This window comes from Bos indicus x Bos taurus, chromosome 4, assembly GCF_003369695.1.
Source record: "Bos indicus x Bos taurus breed Angus x Brahman F1 hybrid chromosome 4, Bos_hybrid_MaternalHap_v2.0, whole genome shotgun sequence".
NCBI classification, from domain to species: domain Eukaryota; kingdom Metazoa; phylum Chordata; class Mammalia; order Artiodactyla; family Bovidae; genus Bos; species Bos indicus x Bos taurus.
In genome coordinates, this window is record NC_040079.1 from 59,758,016 (window position 1) to 59,778,654 (window position 20,639).

At 41.5% G+C, this 20,639-nt stretch overlaps 1 protein-coding gene across 7 annotated transcripts in view; it reads right to left on the minus strand.

Annotated features, from left to right (window-relative positions):
* ELMO1 (engulfment and cell motility 1) overlaps nucleotides 1–20,639 on the minus strand; it is a 589,784-nt gene that overhangs the window by 511,060 nt on the left and 58,085 nt on the right. For 3 of the 7 annotated variants that reach the window (XM_027539545.1, XM_027539540.1, XM_027539539.1), the window contains exon 2: nucleotides 12,930–13,083. The exons of the other annotated variants lie outside the window; for them this stretch is intronic. The gene's annotated coding sequence lies outside the window, so the exon portion shown is untranslated. The remainder of the gene's footprint in view (nucleotides 1–12,929; nucleotides 13,084–20,639) is intronic. 7 annotated transcript variants of the gene reach the window in all.

A 20,639-nucleotide genomic window follows, 5' to 3' on the forward strand; every position in this document is an offset into this window, starting at 1 on the left:
GAAATATTTGCTGTCTGCTAATGAAATTAGGTATTTTAATCTCCACATTACCTGTTATAAGATGACCATGTGACCCGGTTTGCGTGACACTGTCTTTGTTTACACCTGTTGCACTACCATTATGACTGACAAATTCTCCCTTTCACTCTGGACTTTATGATGAGTAATATAGTTATTCTACCTATAAGGAAGTTGAGATTCGAAGAGATCAAATAGACTCAATTCTCCTTATCCATGGTTGTTATTCTCTATAGAGTCTTCATGAACACTGAATTAGCAAATGCTGAACCCCTGCTCCAAGGTAAAATGCAGAATCACACTCCCTCACCCCAATCCAGGGAATGACTGGTTAAAACACTTCCTTCAGCCAATCAATAAATAACCTGGCTTCATGTGTGTTTCTGTTTAAAGACACCTTATTTAACATGTATTGTTGATCCATTAACCTTGAACTCATGGCATCAACATGCTTACTCATGTCTGCACACAGCTAATTAGCTTCCATAGTTTCTTTTTAAGGCATAGCACAGCCTTCTTGCATTTGGGAACACAGAGAGCACTCCATCACTATGCTTTGGGCTAATTTTAAATAGTGAAATCACAAACAAAAAGAATAAAACTTTGGAAAATGTGACACTAAATAGACTAGGAAAAAAAGGACATTTGTTTACAGTACAAGAGATGAACCAAGAAGGCAGAGTACCTTGTTTGACCTCAGCTGGGAACTTGCTCACTGGGCAATTCCAAATGTTCACTGCTCCCTTCATGTCTTCAAGTACTACAAAAGCACCCTAAGCACCAATTTGAGGTTATAAATAAATAATCTCAAGTAGGCAAATTCACAAATATGGAATCCTCCAATAATGAGGATGCACTGTAGCTTGTCTAAGGTGATTACAGACACTGTAGAGTGAAGACAGACCCCAGAAAATGTCCAATTTCACATCCATTCATTATACCAGTATTACCAAGGGAAGAGCTGCTCTTTTTGAAGCAAGGTACCACTACTCTAGATTTCTTGTTGTTCAGTCTCTAAGTTGTGTCCAACTCTTTGCAGCCCCATGGACTGTAGACTGCCAGGCCCCTCTGTCCATGGGGTTTTTCCAAGCAAGAATACTGGAGTGGGTTGCCATTTCCTTCTTCAGGGGAATCTTCCCAGACCAGGGATGGAACCCACCACCCCTGCATTGGCAGGCAGATTCTTTACCACTGGGCCACCAAGGAGGTCCATTACTCTAGATAGATTGGTTATAATTATTAAAACCCCTAGATTGCCAGTTTATCAAAGTTTCAATAGAAAGTACAGCGAGAGGCAAAACTCCTTCACAGAATGGACACAGATCTGTATAAAACTAGTTAGCAATTGACAACTCTACACTCCTCAAGAGTTAAATTGTAAGAACCAGCTACTAATAAGTGACAACTCACAAGGGAGCCCCAAGTTACTTATAATAACAATAGGTGATTTCACAATAAGATGTAGACCCTAAGATTTACCCAAAAAATGCAAATTTATGAGAATATAAATATTTTAAGACTCAAAATTTGAACCACTCACAAACTAATGTACAGGTAAGTTGATCTACAGACCATGAGAAATCCAGGATCTACACTTCGTCCTTGTCCACAGGGGAGGAAAAACTCTTCAACAACGTTCCAATACTTGATTACTCTATTTAGGAAATCCTCTCTATGGTTTCTCACTTCTTACTGAATTTCTTTTTACTCTTTCACTTTTTTTTTTTTTTTTGCAGAGGGCGGCGGTGGGTGTGGGGGTGGTTTGTGGCATGTGGGATCTTAGTTCCCTGATCAGGGATCCAACCCACGCCATCTGCATTAGAAGCTCAGAGCCTTAGCCACTGGACCGCCAGGGAAGTCTCTCTATTTATTCTTTTAAAACACATTCAATCACAAGGGTTGAGACCAGCCTATAAGTTTATGAGAAGTATGAATAAAAATAGTGTAAATTACAACTTAGTTTTCTACTTAGAAATTTAAAAGACTATTTAAGAATTCAGCATTAGACAAATACTTCCTACTGGTCCACTTTATGCTAACTGGCTTTGTTACCATGTCAAGACATACACTGCTTTATGGATAGAAGGCATAATATCTGAAATAGCTAATTGATATGAATTGCTTTATACTTAAAAAAAAAAGTCTTCTTCCTACCATTTAGAAACTAGAGAGGGTTTAGAGAGGGTTCTGAAATTTGGGAGAAAATTAAATGTTCTCTCCTAAACTCAATTTAGAGTTCATGATTTGAAATAATTTCAGACTTACATAAAAGTTTCAAAATGATCAAAAAAATAAACAACCCAATTAAAAATGGGCAGAAGACGAATAAACACTTTTCCAGAGAGGACACGCAGATGGCCAACAGGCACATGAAAAGATGCTCAACATTGCGAATCATTAGGGAAATGTACATCCAAACCACAATGGGGTAACACCTCATAGCTGTCAGAATGACCATCAGCAAAAACCAAACAAACAAAACACCCACAAATAACAAGTGTTGGCGAATATGTGGAGAAAAAGGAACCCTCATACGCTGTTGGTAGTAACGCAAATTGGTGCAGCCCCTATAGAAAACAGCATGGCGGTTTCTCAAAAAAATAAAACTGGAACTACTATATGACCCAACAATTCTATTCCTGGGTATATATCCAAAAAAAAGTAAAAACAGTAATTTGAAAAGATGCATGTACCCCAGTGTTCAAAGCAGCCAAGAAATGGAAGCAACCTAAGTGCCCATCACCAGATGAATGGATGAAGAAAATGTGGCACATGTTTACCTACGGGCTTCCCAGATGGTGCTAGTGGTAAAGAACCTGCCTGCCAATGCTGGAGACGTAAGAGACTCAGAGGTCCATCCCTAGGTGGGGAAGATCCCCTGGAGGAGGGTGCAGCAACCCACTCCAGTATTCTTGCCTGGAGAATCCCATGGACAGAGGAGCCTGGTAGCTACAGTCCATAGGGTTGCAAAGAGTCAGACAGGACTGAAGTGACTGAGAATGCACATGCATATGTGTGTGTGTATATATGTGCAAGCATATGTACATATACACACACACACATATACACACACACACATATACACACACACATATATACACACGCACATATACACACACACACATGCATATATATATACATATATACACACATGTATGTGTGTTTTCAGCCGCTTCAATTGTGTCTGACTCTTTGTGACCCTATAGCCCTCCAGGCTCCTCTCTCCATGGGTTTCTCCAGGCAAGAATATTGGAGTGCACTGACGCACCCTCCTCCAGGGGATCTTCCCCACCCATGGATGGAACTCTGAGTCTTATTCTCGAGCATTGGCAGGTAGTTTCTTTACCGCTAGCACCACCTGGGAAGCCCCAAAACAGAACACAACTTCTCCTTACAAAGGTATCCCTAGCTTCCCATACCAAGAAGGGAATAGCAACCTTATCACCTGAGATGAGATGGCGCCAGATGGACCTGCACAAGCAAACCCCACTAATTTTGACCCTTACCTTCCATTAGTTTCCACATAGCTTTACTTTCCTACATTTTACCATTCTTGGAAGCCTAACACCCCTTTCCTTCACCTTGTCACTGTTCCAAAAATTTTTGTTCTTTGTTAAAGATACCATACAAGCCCAAGTTCTAACCACCCTTTGAGTCACTCTTCACTGAGTTTCTCCCTTATGTATGCATGCTGCTTGTGTCAGTCAACTCATGTGTTTTTCTCTCATTATTCTATCTTTTCAATCTAATTTGTAGGACCCCAACTAGAGAACCTAGAAGCATAAAGGAAAAAGACGTGTTTCCTCCCCTATAACTATATATGAATAACATGATATCATATATAGTTATAGACATGATATAGACATAGTTATAAACATGATATCCCTGTACCCTAAATATTTCAACATGTACTTCTGAGGATCAAGAGCATTCACTTACAGGGAATTCCTTGGCAGTCCAGTGGTTGGGACTCCAGGCTTTCATTGACAAGGGCATGAATTCAATCTCTGATCAGGGAACTAAGACCCTACAAGCCGTGCAGTGAGGCAAAAAAAAAAAGTTCACTTACATAAACAGAGCATAGTTATCAAAATCAGGAAATTAAAATTGATACAACACTAGTATATAATCTACAAGACCTATTCAAATTCCACTAATGAGCCCAATTATGTCCCTTATCGTACAAAAACAAAGAATTTGCTTCCCTGCCTGGGAGCCAATCCAGGATTGCTAACAGAATTAAGTTTTTCATCTTTGGTTTCTTTCAGTCTGGGAGATTGCTCAGCCTTTGTCTTTTGTGACCTTGACATTTTTGAAGACTACAAGAAAAATCTACAAAAGTTACTTTTCAGAATGTCCCTCGATTTCGGTTTGTCTAATGTCTCCTGGCAATGAGATTCTGGTTATGGATATTTGGCAGAAATACAACAGGAGTGATGTCACATTTCATATCAGGTGGCACCTGTAGCTTGTTTATCCCATTAAGGGAGGTGTCAACTTTGAGCACTTCGTTAAGACTGCCCGCCTGATGAGCTTACAATTTTTTACTTGTCAATTACATTACAAGCATCTGACACAAAAATCTCGAAACACTTCACAAATGAGTCCACTTACATAGTTTCTACTGTCTGTATTCTTTGTTATATTTGTAGAGATTCTATTTGGGGGTTCTTTATTTCCTACCTATTTAATTATTTATTTATTACTATCATGTTTCTATTACTATTCCTTTCTTATAACGTGTTACAAGAAAAATATCTAAACAGATTTTTGTTTTCAGGCAATGTTCAATACGATGTGGGTTTTAGGTAAATTTTGACATACCCAGGTTTTGTTGGTTTCTTCTATACTTGACCTCTAGTATGGATAGAATATGTTGCTTAGACAATCGACTGGATTCCAGTACCTACTTTGGCCATAGAAACAGAAAACAAATGCACATGCATGATATGCTGATGTGGACACTCTTTTAGTCCATTCAGGCCCATAACAAAGTGTCATACACTAAGTGGCTTGTAAACAACAGAAATTTACTTCTCACAGTTCTAGAGGTTGGAAGTCATGGAGCCTGATTAGATTCTAGTGAGAGTCCTGATTTGCAGACTGCCTAGCTCAGCTGGTAAAGAATCTGCCTGCAGTGTGGGAGACCTGGGTTCAATTCCTGGGAAGATACTGTGGAGAAGGTTACCCACTCCAGTATTCTGGCCTGGAGAATTCCATGGACATAGAAGCCTGATGGGCTACAGACCATGGGGTCAAAAAGACTTGGACACACCTGAGTGACTCTCACTTTCACTTTCTTTCATTTTACTTCACCTTTCATCCTCATTGTGGCAGAAAGTAAAAGCTGGCCATCTTCCTGGCCTCTTCTTACAGGGGACCGTAAAAGGCCGAGTGCCAAAGAACTGATGCTTTGGAATTGTGGTGCTCTTGAGAGTCCCTTGGACAGCAAGGAGATCAAATCAGTCAATCCTAAAGGAAATCAACCCTGAATATTCACTGAAAGGACTGATGCTGAAGCTGAAGTTCCAATACTTTGGCTATCTGATGCAAAGAGCCAACTCGTTGGAAAAGACCCTGAAACTGGGAAAAACTGAGGGCAGGAGGAGAAAGGGACAACAGAGGATGAGATGGTTGAATGCCATCACTGACTCAATGGACGTGAGTTTGAGCAAACTCTGGGAGACAGTGAAGGACAGGGGAGCCATGTGTGCTGCAGCCCATGAGGTCACTGAAAGTCCAACACAAGTTAGGGACTGGACAACATAACAACAACAATCTCATTCACGAAGGCTCCACCCTCATGACCTAATCACCTCCCAAAGCCCCTACCTCCAAATCCCAGTACATTAGGATTCCCTCCAAATCCCATAACATTAAGGTTAGGCTTTCAACATAAAAAAGGGTAGAGGGGAACATGGGCTTCCCAGGTGGCTCAGTGGTGAAGAATCGCCTGCCAATGCAGGAGACACAGGAGACTCAGGTTTGTATCCTGGGTTGGCAAAATCTGTTGGAGGAGGAAATAGCAACCTACTCCAGTATTGGGTTCGATCCCTGGGTCGGGAAGTTCCCTGGAGAAGGAAAAGGCAACCCACTCCAGTACTCTTGCCTAGAAAATCCCATGGACAGAGGAGCCTGGTGTCCATTGGGTTGCAAAGAGTCGCACACGACTGAGCGACTTCACTTTCTTTCCAGTATTGCCTGGGAAAACCCATGGACAGAGGGGACTGATGGTCTACAGTCCATGGAGTCACTAAGAGTCAGACACGATTCAGCAACTGAGCACACAAAGAGAGAAACAGAATTATTCAGTCCAAAACACACATTTAATTACTTACACTCGAACAAATAAATGAAGTAATACAAATGCAAATAAAAAGTGCAACTATTTAGAAAAGATATATTTAAATGAGTGATCAAAATAATTATACTGTGGAAAGAATTTCTATTTGTCAGGAAAACACTAAGGTCTAGAATGACTCAAAAGGCTGCCCAGAAATCTGGCCCTGATAAATTAGTTCTTTCACGCTAATCTGTAATAAAACCAGCAAGTGTTGTACACACACCCATACAAAACATCAGTATAAATGCACACAAATTGGTTTGAGTGTGTGACCTTGTTCAAATAACATTGCAGGTATCATATTTGAAAATATATGCAATTATTTTACAAAGTATAGAGTATACATTCCATACTTTGCTTTTAATAAGCACCATCAACATGGCCTAGGGATAAATTCAAAGATTTAGTTTAATATTTTTCTTGTGGCAAATGCATAAACTTCCTTGTACACTGCCTGAAAGTCTACCTCTTAGCAGGTCTTCCTTATTCTACTCTTGCTTGGGATAGTTAATTCTCCAGAATGATCCATCTAAATACAGATCAGATCATTTTCACTCTTTTGTCCAAATCTCTCAGAGGCATCCCATCACATTTAGAAAAATATTCAAAGCTGTATCTATAGTCTGTCATCAGCCTCTCTGATCTGGCCTCCAGGCTCTCTCTGCACCTCCTTCCCTTGTCTCCCCCTCCATTCAAGCCTCTCTGGCCTTGCTATTCTCCAGGACACCAAGCTTCTCTGCCTAGAACATGCACCCCCACAAACTGTCCTGTGACTCCCTCTCCCTCTTCATTCAAGTTCTAATGTCACCTCCCTGGGGAAGCCTGCCTTGACCCCTACTTAAAATAGTGTCCCGTCCTTCCCACCTCCTTCCTCAACTTGATTTTCTTGCTGATGCTTCTCAAAGCAGGATAGCATCTCAGGGATTTGTTTACTTTTTTATTTTCTGCATTCCCCACCAGAAAAGAAGCTGCTTGTGAGCATGGGTGTTTCATTCACTGCTGTACATCTAGAAGAAGGCCCAGCACATACTCTGTGTGTGTGTATGAGTGTGTATCTGTGTGTATGCTCAGTCACCCAGTCAAGTCTGACTCTGTGACCCCAGGCACTATGAAGTGAAGCGAACTGAAAGTCCCTCAGTTGTGCCTGACTCTTTGTGACCCCATGGATTGCACAGTCCATGGAATTCTCCAGGCCAGAATACTAGAGTGGGTAGCGTTTCCCTTCTCCAGGGGATCTGCCCAACCCAGGGATCAAACCCAGGTCTCCCACATTGCAGGAAGATCCTTTACCTGCTGAGCCACAAGGGAAGCCCATGGATTATAGCCCTGATGCCTAATAAATATGTGTTGAATAAAGCAGTGAATGAGTGCCTGTGTACACACACAGAGTGAGAATATGGAGAGTGGAAACTCTGTCTTTACATGAAAATGGCCTTGCATCAGAATGGAGTTTTGAAACTCCAAACATCAGGTCCAATCCCTGGAGATGCCAGTGCACAGGGACTCACAGTGTTCAACACTCCACAATCGATTCTGATTCAGAACCAAAAGCCAAAAACCTCTCTCAAAGGCTGAGCTACCTGTTAACTGAAGATCTTCAATTTGAGGGCTCCAAGGCAGAATTGAAGTTGCTGTGCTTCAGTTGCTGGCTCTTGGCTGGAAATGACTTCACCTATACAGTTAATGCCCACAGGCCACAGTCCTGTGGGCCACAATGACCCTATCCCCAGCACTGGAAATAAGAACACTTCTTAACTAACCTGTTTGATTTGTAAAGAAAGGGTGTGCCAACCAAGAATGCAGGTTTCCTTTTCTTTAGAAGCCTACTGAATGTTGTGATTGTCAGGAGCAGAACTTGGGGAGGGAGAAAGGAATAAGGAAAGAGGAATCAAGGCTTGGATAATGAATGGGCATAAGGTAGCAAGACAGGTTATTCCTATCTCGGGAATCTCACTGAGGAGGAAGGGGAGAATAGGATTGAAGCTTTCCTGAGGTGTCTCCAATGGTATAATGCTTGTCTCTCAGGCCCTGAACTCAATGCTTCACACACAATTTTTCCATGAACCATCATGTTACAGGCTGAATGTCTGCATCTCCAAATTCCCCAGGTTGAAACTTTATCCCAGTGTGATAGTACTGGAGGTAGGGTTTGGAGGAGGTGATTAGGTCCTGAAGGTGTAGCCCTCATGAATGAGATTAGTGCCCTTTCTAAAGAAACCTCAGAGAGCTCCCTGCCCTCTTCTCCCAGGTGATGACGCAACAAGAGGATGAACTTATTGTCCTGACAATTCACAAGCACAGTCGTCTGTTAAAGACCCAGAAAAGGCCTTCAGTAAAGCAATCTGTTGATTCTGTTTTTCCCAGTTTTTCCCAGTGTCTTATTTAACCATGGAACACTTTAACCATCACATCCGTTAATGACCTGTGAAACACACTTTAGGAAACATCTTACATGCTTGTATGGAATGTCATGATGAATTAAAACCTCACACGAGAGTGAAAGTATCAGCACCCAGGAGTGGACAGGCTGATATGGAGACCTGGGTTTCTCCTCGAGCAAACATCCATAGAAACCAAAAACAAAAGATAAATTATGTATATCTGTGGCGGATTCATTTTGATATTTGGCAAAACTAATACAATTATGTAAAGTTTAAAAATAAAATAAAATTTAAAAAAAAAAGAATAAACATTAATCTGTCTTCTAAAAAAAAATTATCATGAACTGCAATTTTTTAAAGTGCTATTTATAATAAACAATTCTGACTTTTGCTCTTCAATCTATGCAGCTGATTTTCTGTAATATAATAGTTCACATGCCACCACACTTTGCAAAAATGACATTTCAGCCTTCTGGGAAGTTGAATTTGGGGAAGGAATATTATAACTTGGGGCAAGACATGTTGTGACTGAGGAAACCAAGTGTCATCTTGTCTCCCTGCCAATATCAAGTTATTGCTTAGAACTAGTCGGACACGACTGAAGTGACGCAGCAGCAGCAGCAGCAGCAAACAGAAACTGGAGAAGGTAGCCTAGGACTTCTCCCCGCCCTGCCCCAGCCATCAGAAATCTGTCCTGTACATGATATGGTCCTGTATTTATACAAGAGACCACACAGAATACTGCTGCCACCTGGTTGAACAAAATACATTCTGAATTGCAACAAAAGCTTCAGAAAAGGGTAACTTGAAGTAGCACACATAGTCACCCAACACACAGTGTGGCTTCTAAAAATAAAACCATGTAATTTACATATTTCTATAGCAAGACTTGCTCAAATAGTTCCCTGAACACAGGGAACCATAGGCCATTTAAACTGAAAGGATTGAATTTTTCAGGTTTTCTCTTTTGAGCAAAGTACACCTTCTTTTTTTAAAACTTTTAATTCAAGAAATAAATTACAATGCAATGCCAAAGCACTATTATCCACAGCAGCAAATTAGAGAGGGCTAATTTGTGGACACAGCCATGCCCTGTTATCTGTACCTTGTCACTTTAATTTAGCACAACCAAAACCTCACCATTTCTTTCGTTTTTACTTCTCCACATAGCAGAATTTTAGCCTTCATGCTGGGTTTCAAAGAGTCCAAATAAAACCAGCACACATTAAGCAAAACAGCCACATAAGACCTGTCCTTTATGTTTGAAGAAAAAGACTTTCAAAGTTTAGGAGGAGGTTTTTAAAAGGCACTAAGTCTTGGGAAGGTTTTTTAAAGTCTATTTTAAAACATTGAGATTTATTCCCCACCATTCGTTGACATGAATGTGAACAGACACATGTATTTCTTCAAACAGAAGCAATGAAGTTGTTTCTTGAAATCTGCACACAATAATCTGTTGTTAAAACATCTCAGCTATGCAAGAATCTCAAAGAGTCACAAATTATCAAAGTTAAAAGATAAACCTATACTGTCTATCATGCATTACAGGCAAGAATGATAGATTGGGCTCAGAGCTAGTTTCCAATTCTCAACATCCTGTTCTTACAATAGCGAATACAGCCATCTCTCAACCATAGGAAATAAGATTGTCAAGTTGCAGTAGACCCAAATGCTTCCACCTTCACCTAAGGGCATGCATACAGCATGAAGCATGGGTGCCCCCAGGATCCTTAATTAACTCTCTGGCACACGCAACCCTCAAGAGCAAGAGCTGCTATTTGAGACAAAAATCAATAATCGTAAACAGAAATATACGTTTTCCACACAGCCTCACGGGTGTCACCCAATTTCCAAAACCTCATCATCTTCTTTCCCCATACCACCTTCCTTTCTCACCCCTTGAAATTCAGAGCATATTCCATGGCCCTTTCATCCCCCAAGCAGCAAAGCCTTAAGTATCCGTCACCTGTGCTCTCATTCCATAAATCAGTTGCTTAGAAATATTAGCAACAGTGGATGGCTATGTATCGGCTACCACAGTGACAAGTTGTAAAAATGCACCACGGACGCGAAAATGTCGACTCTTTTGAAACTCAACTGGTAATTGGAATTCAGAGATAGTGCCCCACCATAAATCTGTACTTTGCAGCTGTCACTGGGAGTAAAAAGTCTGTCTTTTGACCGAGCAGGGACCCAAAGCCCATTACAGGGAGCGCTTCCTTACACAGCTGTCAGCCTCCAGCCCCTTCGCCACTTGGAGGAGCGGGATCAGTTTCACATCAGTTTCACATCCAGCTATCCCCTCTCCCCCCTTGTCCTGGCCAACTTCACCTAGCAGATGCCTGGCAGAGCTGAAGAGGGTAGAACTCTTTCTATCAAATATGAAATCTGACTAACAGAGGCATAGCTTAGTAAGATACCCCAAGGAACACATTTTTGTTCCTGCTTGTCTCTCCCCGCCACCCCAGCCCCCAGTCCCTGATGCAAGGCCACCTAGGGACAAGGTAAAAGTGAAAGTTATAGGTCCCTAAGCAGACCACAGGGCCTACCTGCTTTGAATACATGTTTCAGGTGATTCTATTTCTAATTCTTTTCACTGGTCCACAGAGTTTGGTACTTACCACAGCCTCTGACCCTTAAAATAAATCAAACAGATGGCAAAAACTGGTGCCACATGGGGCTTTTTGTTTTGTTTGCAAATGGAAACCAAGTCTCTGTTTCTTGAGCCTTGCAGGTGCTCACCACTCCACCCTCCAAGCTATTGTTTCTGTCCACCAGGTGCTAAGGGCCATGAACTCCTCATGAGGCAGCACTTTTAGAGGAGAGGACGATCTGGTTGCCAACATCTGCCACAGAGCACAGATGGCCAAGCTAGGACTCAACAGCCAACCTGGTGACCATGTAGACACCCCAACTGAACACGTGGTTCAATGTCCACAGTGTAGAGACGCAAATCAGGCATGTTCCAGAAAAGAAGTAGTTATCCTTTATAAAGGCATTTGTATGAAAGGTCTTATCATGGTATGGGCAAAGGAGTAAACAAAATATAAAATTACACTAAATTGAGGACCCTGAAGTTGGACCAGGGTGGGCTGGTCCATGTATATATGTGTGCTTCCTTTATAAAAATCAAAACAACCTTCTAAGCTTTATTTGGGGAATACAGGGTCCATGCCTAAGAACTCCTGTGGTCTTCATCACTCAGAGAAGTATTCAGACCCTGTCGGCTCATCTCTCACCAATGAGCCACACAGAACCATTGCTGCTGGGCTGCAGGTAGACGTACTTGCATGCCAGGTTTCCAGTTTGCAGCACCTCTTCAGAAACAGATTCTAGCACTAAGAGCCTCAAGGTTTGGGTAACTGCAGTAACACTCACTAGAAAACAACCAGCTTTTTTACATAAGGAGCCATTTGGGACCACAGGTTCCAGGGCTAAGTACCTGGGGGCCTTGAAGTGCTTGGCCACCAGTGTGAGAAAGAACAACAAACCCTCCAGGGGAGAGGGGATTGAAGCAGCAGAGCTCTGAGGCGTGGGGGCTCACCCCTAGAGAGGCAGCATTACTCACTTATAGAAAGTGAATTATCATCTTCATGCACAGACAACAAGCCCTCAATGGACTTTGTGCCAAGGAGCCGAATTCCTTTGGTTCACAGTAGTGGGGGCACACTGGTCTCAACAGGGAAAAAAATACCCATTGGGACTAAATCTCTAAAAGAAAGTCTGCAACTGGGGAAGTTAAATAGAAGACAGTAAGATATTCCAAGAACGTAAGCCTCTTTAAAAAAAAAAAAAAAGCTTTCCTTCCTTTTACATGGCTTAAAAAAATAAATAACAGAAAAGAGGGAAGTTGCTACTCTACAGTCTCTCTCTAACCCAAGTTCCCATGTGGCCAGTGGCAGAAAAAAAAAAAAAAGATCTCTAAGGAAACTGAATAAAGTGGTAAATGTTCCTGAGAGTGAACGTATAAAATCAACCCAGAAGGAAGTCACACAGAATCACACACAAGCAAAGGCATTCAGGGGTCTTCAAACTGCCTGAGGCTATTTCAGTATCTAAAGAAAGAACACAAGCAGAGAGGTGGCCAACCATGAAAGCAGACCCAAACTGAAGTTTGGGAGGCCACCCCAGCTGTACCCAAGGCAGGGCAAGCCCCACCCCAGACTCACGCCTCCACGTAGCATTACCAGGTGCGAGGCTCCCACGCAGAATGCAGGAACCAGGCTGCCCCGGACCGGATGCCTCTGGACCTTCTGATCACACTGGCCAGCTCCTCGCTCTGTGCGTCCTTATTTACCAAGCAGTCTCCTGACTGCACCTGGCTTCCTCCTTGAAGATTTCCTACAGGGAGGAAATCTGCTAGTCAAAGAGTGCCAGTGGCCTTGAGTACATTTCCCACATTCAATCATCAAATTGGCATCTCTCTCCCCAGTCCCCAGAAACTTGCTAATTGCACCTGTCCCTGGGAGGTAGCTCTACTCTTCTGGAGCTGACAGTCTTTCTTCTGAGTCTGTTTTCACCCGCTGAGAGCTATTGAGATGCAGGCTTGTTCCTAGCTATGCCCTAGGCTTCACCACCTCTTCACCCCTAAATCTTCTCAAGGAAAACCAGGACCCCTCTTCCCCACATTTCCATCAGCATATAATGCAAAGCAAATCTCATCAGGACAATTCATCTGTGGAAAGAAAGTCCAAGTTTGTTTATTAACATTTTTCTTTAAAATACTTGTTTTTAATTTTCAAGCAATCTCAAAGTTACAAAAAAAAAAAAAAAAAGGCAACTAAAGTACAAAAAGCTTGCTTCCTTTCTGAAACACTTGAAAATAACTTGCCAAACAGAAGCCCATCACTCAATAACATTTCAGTGTGCATTTCCTACAACAGTGACATTCTCCTCCACAACCACAACAAAACCATCAATATCAGGAAATGAACATTTAATACACGCTGCATTTGCTCCTGGACACTATTCAAATTTTACCCAATGTTCCAGTGTTGTACTTTATAGCAAAGGGAGTCAGTTCATTCAGAATCACACAGTGCTTTTAAGCTGTTATGCCTCTTTGTGTGTGTGTGTGTGTGTGTGTGTGTTTATGCATGCTAAGTCACTTCAGTCATGTTTGACTCTTTGCGACGCTATGGACTGCAGCCTACCAGGCTCCTCTGTTCACGGGGATTCTCCAGGCAAGAATACTGGAGTGAGCTGCCATTCCGTTCTCCAGGGGACCTTCCCAGCCCAGATCGAACCTGTGTCTCCTGCATCTCATGCATTGGCGGGTAGATTCTTTATCACTGCGCCACCTGGAAAGCCCATTATATCCCTTTAGCCTCCTTTATTCTAAAACATTATACTCAGTCTTTCCCTGATTTTTCTGACCTTGACGGTTTTTAAGATCACAGGCTGTTTATTTTGGATAAAGTCCCTCAATCTGGCTTTGTCTGATGCTTCCTCTGATTAAATTCAGGTTGTGGATTTCTGGCAGAAAATCATGGAAAAGTGATGCTACATCCTTTCCCTTGAATGTTATCAGGTGATCCATGATTTTGAACTGTCCCTTTGCTGGTTATGTTCACTTTTTCCCCTGGTTTGTGTGTGTGTGTGGTGTTCAAATCCCCACAAGTCCACGAAGATTGGCCTATCTAACCCAAAGACAGGCTGAGCAAGTGAGGGCCCAGGAGTACCTCGGTTTGTATTTGGTTGGCCAAAAAGTTCATTCAGATTTTTTTCTGTTACATTGTATGGGGAAACCCAAACAAACTTTTGGGCCAACTCTATATCTTCTCTGCCCTCTATCACAAACAGTGCTCCACTGCTCTGCCTCCCCCTTGTAGGGAACAGTAGTGATGGCAATGAAAGCAGATTTATAGAGATGGATTTATAGAAACGAGACATACAGAAAAGGAAAGAAGAGAGATGAGATGCTTTTGTGGGCAAATAACAGAATTCCTTAGGTCCTACTCACACAATTTTTCCCTACAAGTAAGTTGCATTCACTTCCTCAAGCAAAAAAGGTCCCCCTTCACTTATTCATTCACTCAATCTACAAAGAAATATATGGAGAGCCTCTCTGTTAGGCATGGGGACACCGATACACAGAGGACACCACCCTGCCCCAAAGGACAGAATGGTCCCTTACAGAAATACCATAAACAAACAACTACAATGAGTTATTGAGGAGAACCTACTTCAGGTTCACAGGAAAGCAATCCAGCATGGAGACTGGCTAGCTCAACACAGGCTGGCGTGTTCTGCTGAAAGCAGGTGTAAACAGATCCCAGGTCAGCCTGAGAGCAAAGCTGAGCTGCAGGAGACGACAGATTGGAGAAAGAGGTAGACAGGGACTGGGTCAGAAAGACCTTGGTAGGTTTAGCAAAAGTCTTCATTACTCATCCCTTAAGCCATGAAGAACCACTGAAGGATCTGAAGCCCAGTGGCAAAATCATGCAGATACTTTTACAACAATCTGAGGAACTATGTACAAAGAGGAAGAAGGGGAAACGGAAGGGAAGCTAAGTACACAGAATATATTGAGGAGAAAATTGCAGTCATCAGCCGGACCAGAGGCTGATGAGGGTTAATCTGGGGCAGGAACAATGAGGAGGAAACAGGGACCAGATTCCATGGAAACACAGGATGCAATATTCAAGGGATTTTGCAGGAGCATGAGAAGCAGGAGATCAAGACATATCAGAAGTGCCTGGGGGCTTCTGGATTAAGTGGATATGAGTACGGTGCTTTTAATCAGAATCCAGACTATAACAACAATAGATGTTGCTAATGACACTTCCAGACACAAAACTAATTTCCCAAACTCTTAAATCTGGTATCCTAGTGAATTTATACTCATCTGGGTTGGTAGAGGATTTCAAGGACTGTTTGCTGCTACGGATAGATACCACAGCATGCTGAGTTTCAGCCCCAGTATTTTAATTACATTTGAGTTCCTAACATTACCTACTGCTGTGATTATTGTGGGCATAGCTGGGAGTGATTGTACAGTAAGAGAAAGAGTGAGAGAGACATTTAAGACTTGTTCATCCTTGCCTCACTCACTGCCACCTACCACTTACACTTCCCTAATCATTTTCAGAAATGTTGAAGAAGCCTATTATTGACTTAATGACACAGCACACTTCTCATACATTTTTAAGTAATATGAATTATAACCAATTTTGTTTTGAGAACTTTAAGAGGTAGATCATGGCATCCAGTCCCATCACTTCATGGCAAATAGAAGGGGAAGCAATGGAAACAGTGACGACTTTATTTCACGGGTTTTCAAAATCACTGCAGATGGTGACTACAGCCATGAAATTAAAAGACGCTTGCTCCTTTGAAGAAAAGTTATGACAAGCTTAGACAACATATAAAAAGCAGATACATTACTTTGCCAACAAAGGTCCATATAGTCAAAGCTGTGTTTTTCCAGTAGTCATGTATGAATGTAAGCTGGACCATAAAGAAGGCTGAACGTCAAAGAACTGATGCTTTTGAACTGTGGTGTTGGAGAAGACTCTTGAGAGTCCCTTGGACTACAAGGAGATCAAACCAGTCCATCCTAAAGGAAATCAATACTGAATACTCATTGGAAGTCCTGATGCTGAAGCTGAAGCTCCAATACTCTGGCCACCTGATGTGAAGAACTGACACATTAGAAAAGACCCTGATGCTGGAAGATTGAAGATTGAAGGCAGGAAAAGAATGGGATGACAGAGAATGAGATGGTTGGATGGCATCACTGACTCAATGCACATGAGTTTGAGCAAGCCCCAGGAGATGGTTGATGATAGACAGGAAAACCTAGTGTGCTGGAGTCCATTGGGTCACAAAGAGTTGGACACGACTAAGCGACTGAACAGCAACAACAACAGGAGAAAAACTGAAAACACCCTACAATGCTCAAAAGCTAAGCTTAGGAACTGTACATTTACATGGTGAAAGATGAAAACTATGTTTGGCTGAAATCTAGAGGCATTTATGGTTCTTCTCCTCTCCCAATATTTTGTTTGTCCTGCTAATGTAAAGCAAACACCTCTGCTCTATCTTATTTTAAACTACTTCTCTCTATACACCCAAAAAGCAAATATTCAGGTCTGAGGTAAGAGATGGGGACTTTCCAAGTACAAATCTATGCAATGAGTCAAAATAATTGCACAGACCTTTTACACACATTGTTTTTGATTTAAAAAACAAAAAACCCAACAGTATCATAGCTTTTCTGTAGGCAGTCTCAGCTCTTTTTCCTTTACTTATTTCTTCCTTTTATCTATATTCTTTGGTGCACAGTATTGGGTCACCCTCAGCCACACTTTGCCATCACTCACCTTGGTGAGAAGCATTTGAGTTTTCTGGGCAACACAGTGAAGTATATATAATCAGCAGTGGACCTTGATTCATATAAACCTGAGCTGATCTGGTGCCTCCACATTACACCCTGTCTACCCTAAACTAAGTCACTTGAGCACTCTTAAGCCTGTTTTCCTAAGCACAATGATGATAATGATAAGCTCACCTAAGAAGATTTATGTGAATATTAAATCACAATGCATGAAACAAAGATTCTCTCCTTGCCAAACTTTGGTCAGGCTCCCCTGAGCCCTCTGCTTCCGTCTCTGTCCTTATAGAACCCAGTTTTAATAAGAATTCTGCTAAATTAGTTCAGAAAGAATTCTTAATATCTGATCAAATTCCTCATCCTCCAGTTGAACCGTGATCACCCTGGCCTGCCTTTAGCCAGAATCCTGTCAATGCTTGCTTGGTTTAGCAAGAATCCCATATTCTTAGCTTTCCCCCTTAGTGACTTTCCTTCTACTGTCCATTCCCCAGCCCTGCTGCACACGTGCATGCTCAGTCATGTCGACTCTTTGAGAACCCATGTACTGCAGCCTGCCATGCTCCTCTGCCCATGGGATTTTCCTTGCAAAAATACTGGAGTCAGTTGCCATGTCCTTCTCCAGGGAATACTCCTGACCTGGGAATCGAACCCATGTTTCTTGTATTTCCAGCATTGCAAGCATATCCTTTATCCTCTGAGCCACATGGGAAGTTCCCCCAACCCTGTTCCTCGGCTATAAATCTCCACTGTCCCTTGTTGCATTTGGTTGGAATTGAGCCTACTTCTCTACTGAGGCTTATTTTCCCCCTATTGCAATGGTTCCTGAGTAAAATTAGTTTCACAGCTTTAACTACCATCCAGTTCTGGTTTTACTATGAAATGGGTGAAAGACTCTAACATTGTTCCTAGTGTAAACAAATTCCAAAATGTTATAAAATGACCCTTGTAAAATACTTACACATTAAAGATGCATTTAATTCCATGAGAAAACCAACAGAACAGAAATATTGTTTCAAAGGATTATAGGAGAAGATAAATATTTATATATAGTCACTGAAAGAAAGAATGCTGAAATTAGGTTGTTAAAGTAGATACAAACTTTGTTTAATGCCTTGCAGGGCATCAAAATTATACTTTTGGATTATCTTTTCTAATGAAAAAGAATCATTTGCATTGCACCATTTTCTGTAGGTATTCATCTACCCTTATAGACTTGTAAAATATTTTAACCAACAGTAAATAGTAAATCTAAGAAAAGCAAAGAAAGGCACACAGGCCTAGAGAATTAGCTAATCCTTGGGTAGGGATTATATAATTCAGTATGACTTTGAAAGGACACAGAATCATCCTTTTGCCTGTTTCCACATTTCAGGTATATACATATATTATTTATTTTTCTTTTTTTTGTTCAGTCACTCAGTCCTGTCTGACTCTTTGCAACCCCATGGACTGCAGCCAGGGGTCTGCAGAGTATATACATATATATGTATATACCTTCTACACTAGAACATCACAAGTGTTCAATGTATTAGCCAGAAACTATTTTGAGAAAACTATATAGGAAATCCTATAGGACTCAAGTGCTGGAGAAGTCTCCTGAAAGTCCTTTGGATAGCAAGGGGATCAAACCAGTTAATCTTATGGGAGATCAACCCTGAATATCCACTGGAAGGACTGATGCTGAAGTTGAAGCTCCAGTATTTTGGTCATCTAATGCGTACAGACAACTCGTTGGAAAAGTCCTTGATGCTAGGAAAGATCGAGGGCAGAAGGAAAGAGGGCATCAGAGGATGAGATGGCTGGATGGCATCACCGAAGTAATGGACGTGAACTTGGGCAAAACTTTGGGAGGTGGTGAGGGACAGGGAGTCTTGGCGTGCTGCAGTCCATGGGGTTGCAAAGAGTTGGAGAGGGTGACTGAACAACAACAGAAGAAGTAATAAGAGGAAAGTTCATAGCATCAAATGATCTCATTAAACAAGAAACAAAAGGAGAATAAAAATGACTGCATCATGTTATGAAAGAATATTTGTCTAAATCTGATAATATAACCCTAAGACAGAATGGTATAGACTGAAGATAGGGATTTTCATGAGAAAGAAACAAACTGGGTAGAAATATAAAATTAGTCATACTCTAACCATAATGATGGAGAAGGCAATGGCACCCCACTCCAGTACTCTTGCCTGGAAAATCCTATGGACGGAGGAGCCTGGTAGGCTGCAGACCATGGGGAAGCGAAGAGTCGGACAAGACTGAGCGACTTCACTTTCACTTTTCCCTTTCATGCATTGGAGAAGGAAATGGCAACCCACTCCAGTGTTCTTGCCTGGAGAATCCCAGGGACCGGGGAGCCTGGTGGGCTGCTGTTTATAGTGTCGCAGAGTTGGACACGACTGAAGCGACTTAGCAGTAGCAGCAGCAACCATAATGAACAGAGTAGAATGTCTGCAAAATGTATAGCCAACTGAATTTTATTTAACTTACTTATATGTTAAAACAAGACTCAAGGGAAACTCTAGATGCTTTTTTATAATTTTTTTTTAACTTTTTGGAAAAACTTTATTTCTTTTTTTTAATTTTATTTTATTTTTAAACTTTACATAATTGTATTAGTTTTGCCAAATATCAAAATGAATCCGCCACAGGTATACATGTGTTCCCCATTCTGAACCCTCCTTCCTCCTCCCTCCCCATACCATCCCTCTTGGTCGTCCCAGTTATAGTATAAAATTTCTTAATTTCATTTCTTCTTTCTCTTTCTATCCCTTTGGATAGCAATGCTTAAAATACTTGATGCTCGAAATAGGAAGATTCGATTCAGTTATCAAAGATTAAGAAAGTTGAAGGGTGATTCATGTCGATGTATGGCAGAAACCAACACAATATTGTAAAGCAATTATCCTCCAATTAAAAATAAATACCAGAATACTTCTTATTCTGAAAACCCTATAATTAAACTTTAACAAAAATTATTATGAAGGAAAAAAAAAGAAAGTTGAAGGAAGGTTCAAGCTCAGCTTTGAAACAATATTTGAGGAATATGTCTTCCCCGGTGGCTCAGATGATAAAGAATCCTCCTGCAATGCAGCAGACCCAGGTTCAATCCCTGGGTTTGGAAGATCCCCTGGAGAAGGAAGTGGCCACTCACTCCAGTATTCTTGCCTGGATAATCCCATGGAGAGAGGAGCCTGATGAGTTACAGCCCATTGGGTTACAAAGAGCCGGACATGATTGAGTGACTAACACTTGAGGAATACATAGGGTAAAAGTAATGGTTATAAAATATATCTGTAAGATAGTCTCATTTGGTAGCACAGGTACACCAACAGGGTTATGAACAGCATGATTGTGAAAACAGAGTTGGAATCTGCACATCCATTTACCAGTGATTTTCCTGTAGGCAGCCCACATCACCTCTCTGAACATCAACTGTCTCATCAACATGGCCAATAATATACATTTCATTAAGACTCCTTTGAGCATTAAATGAGCTCACGTCACACAAACTCCAGTCTAGTCCTTGACACATGGTAGACACCAGAGAATAAGTACTACCTTT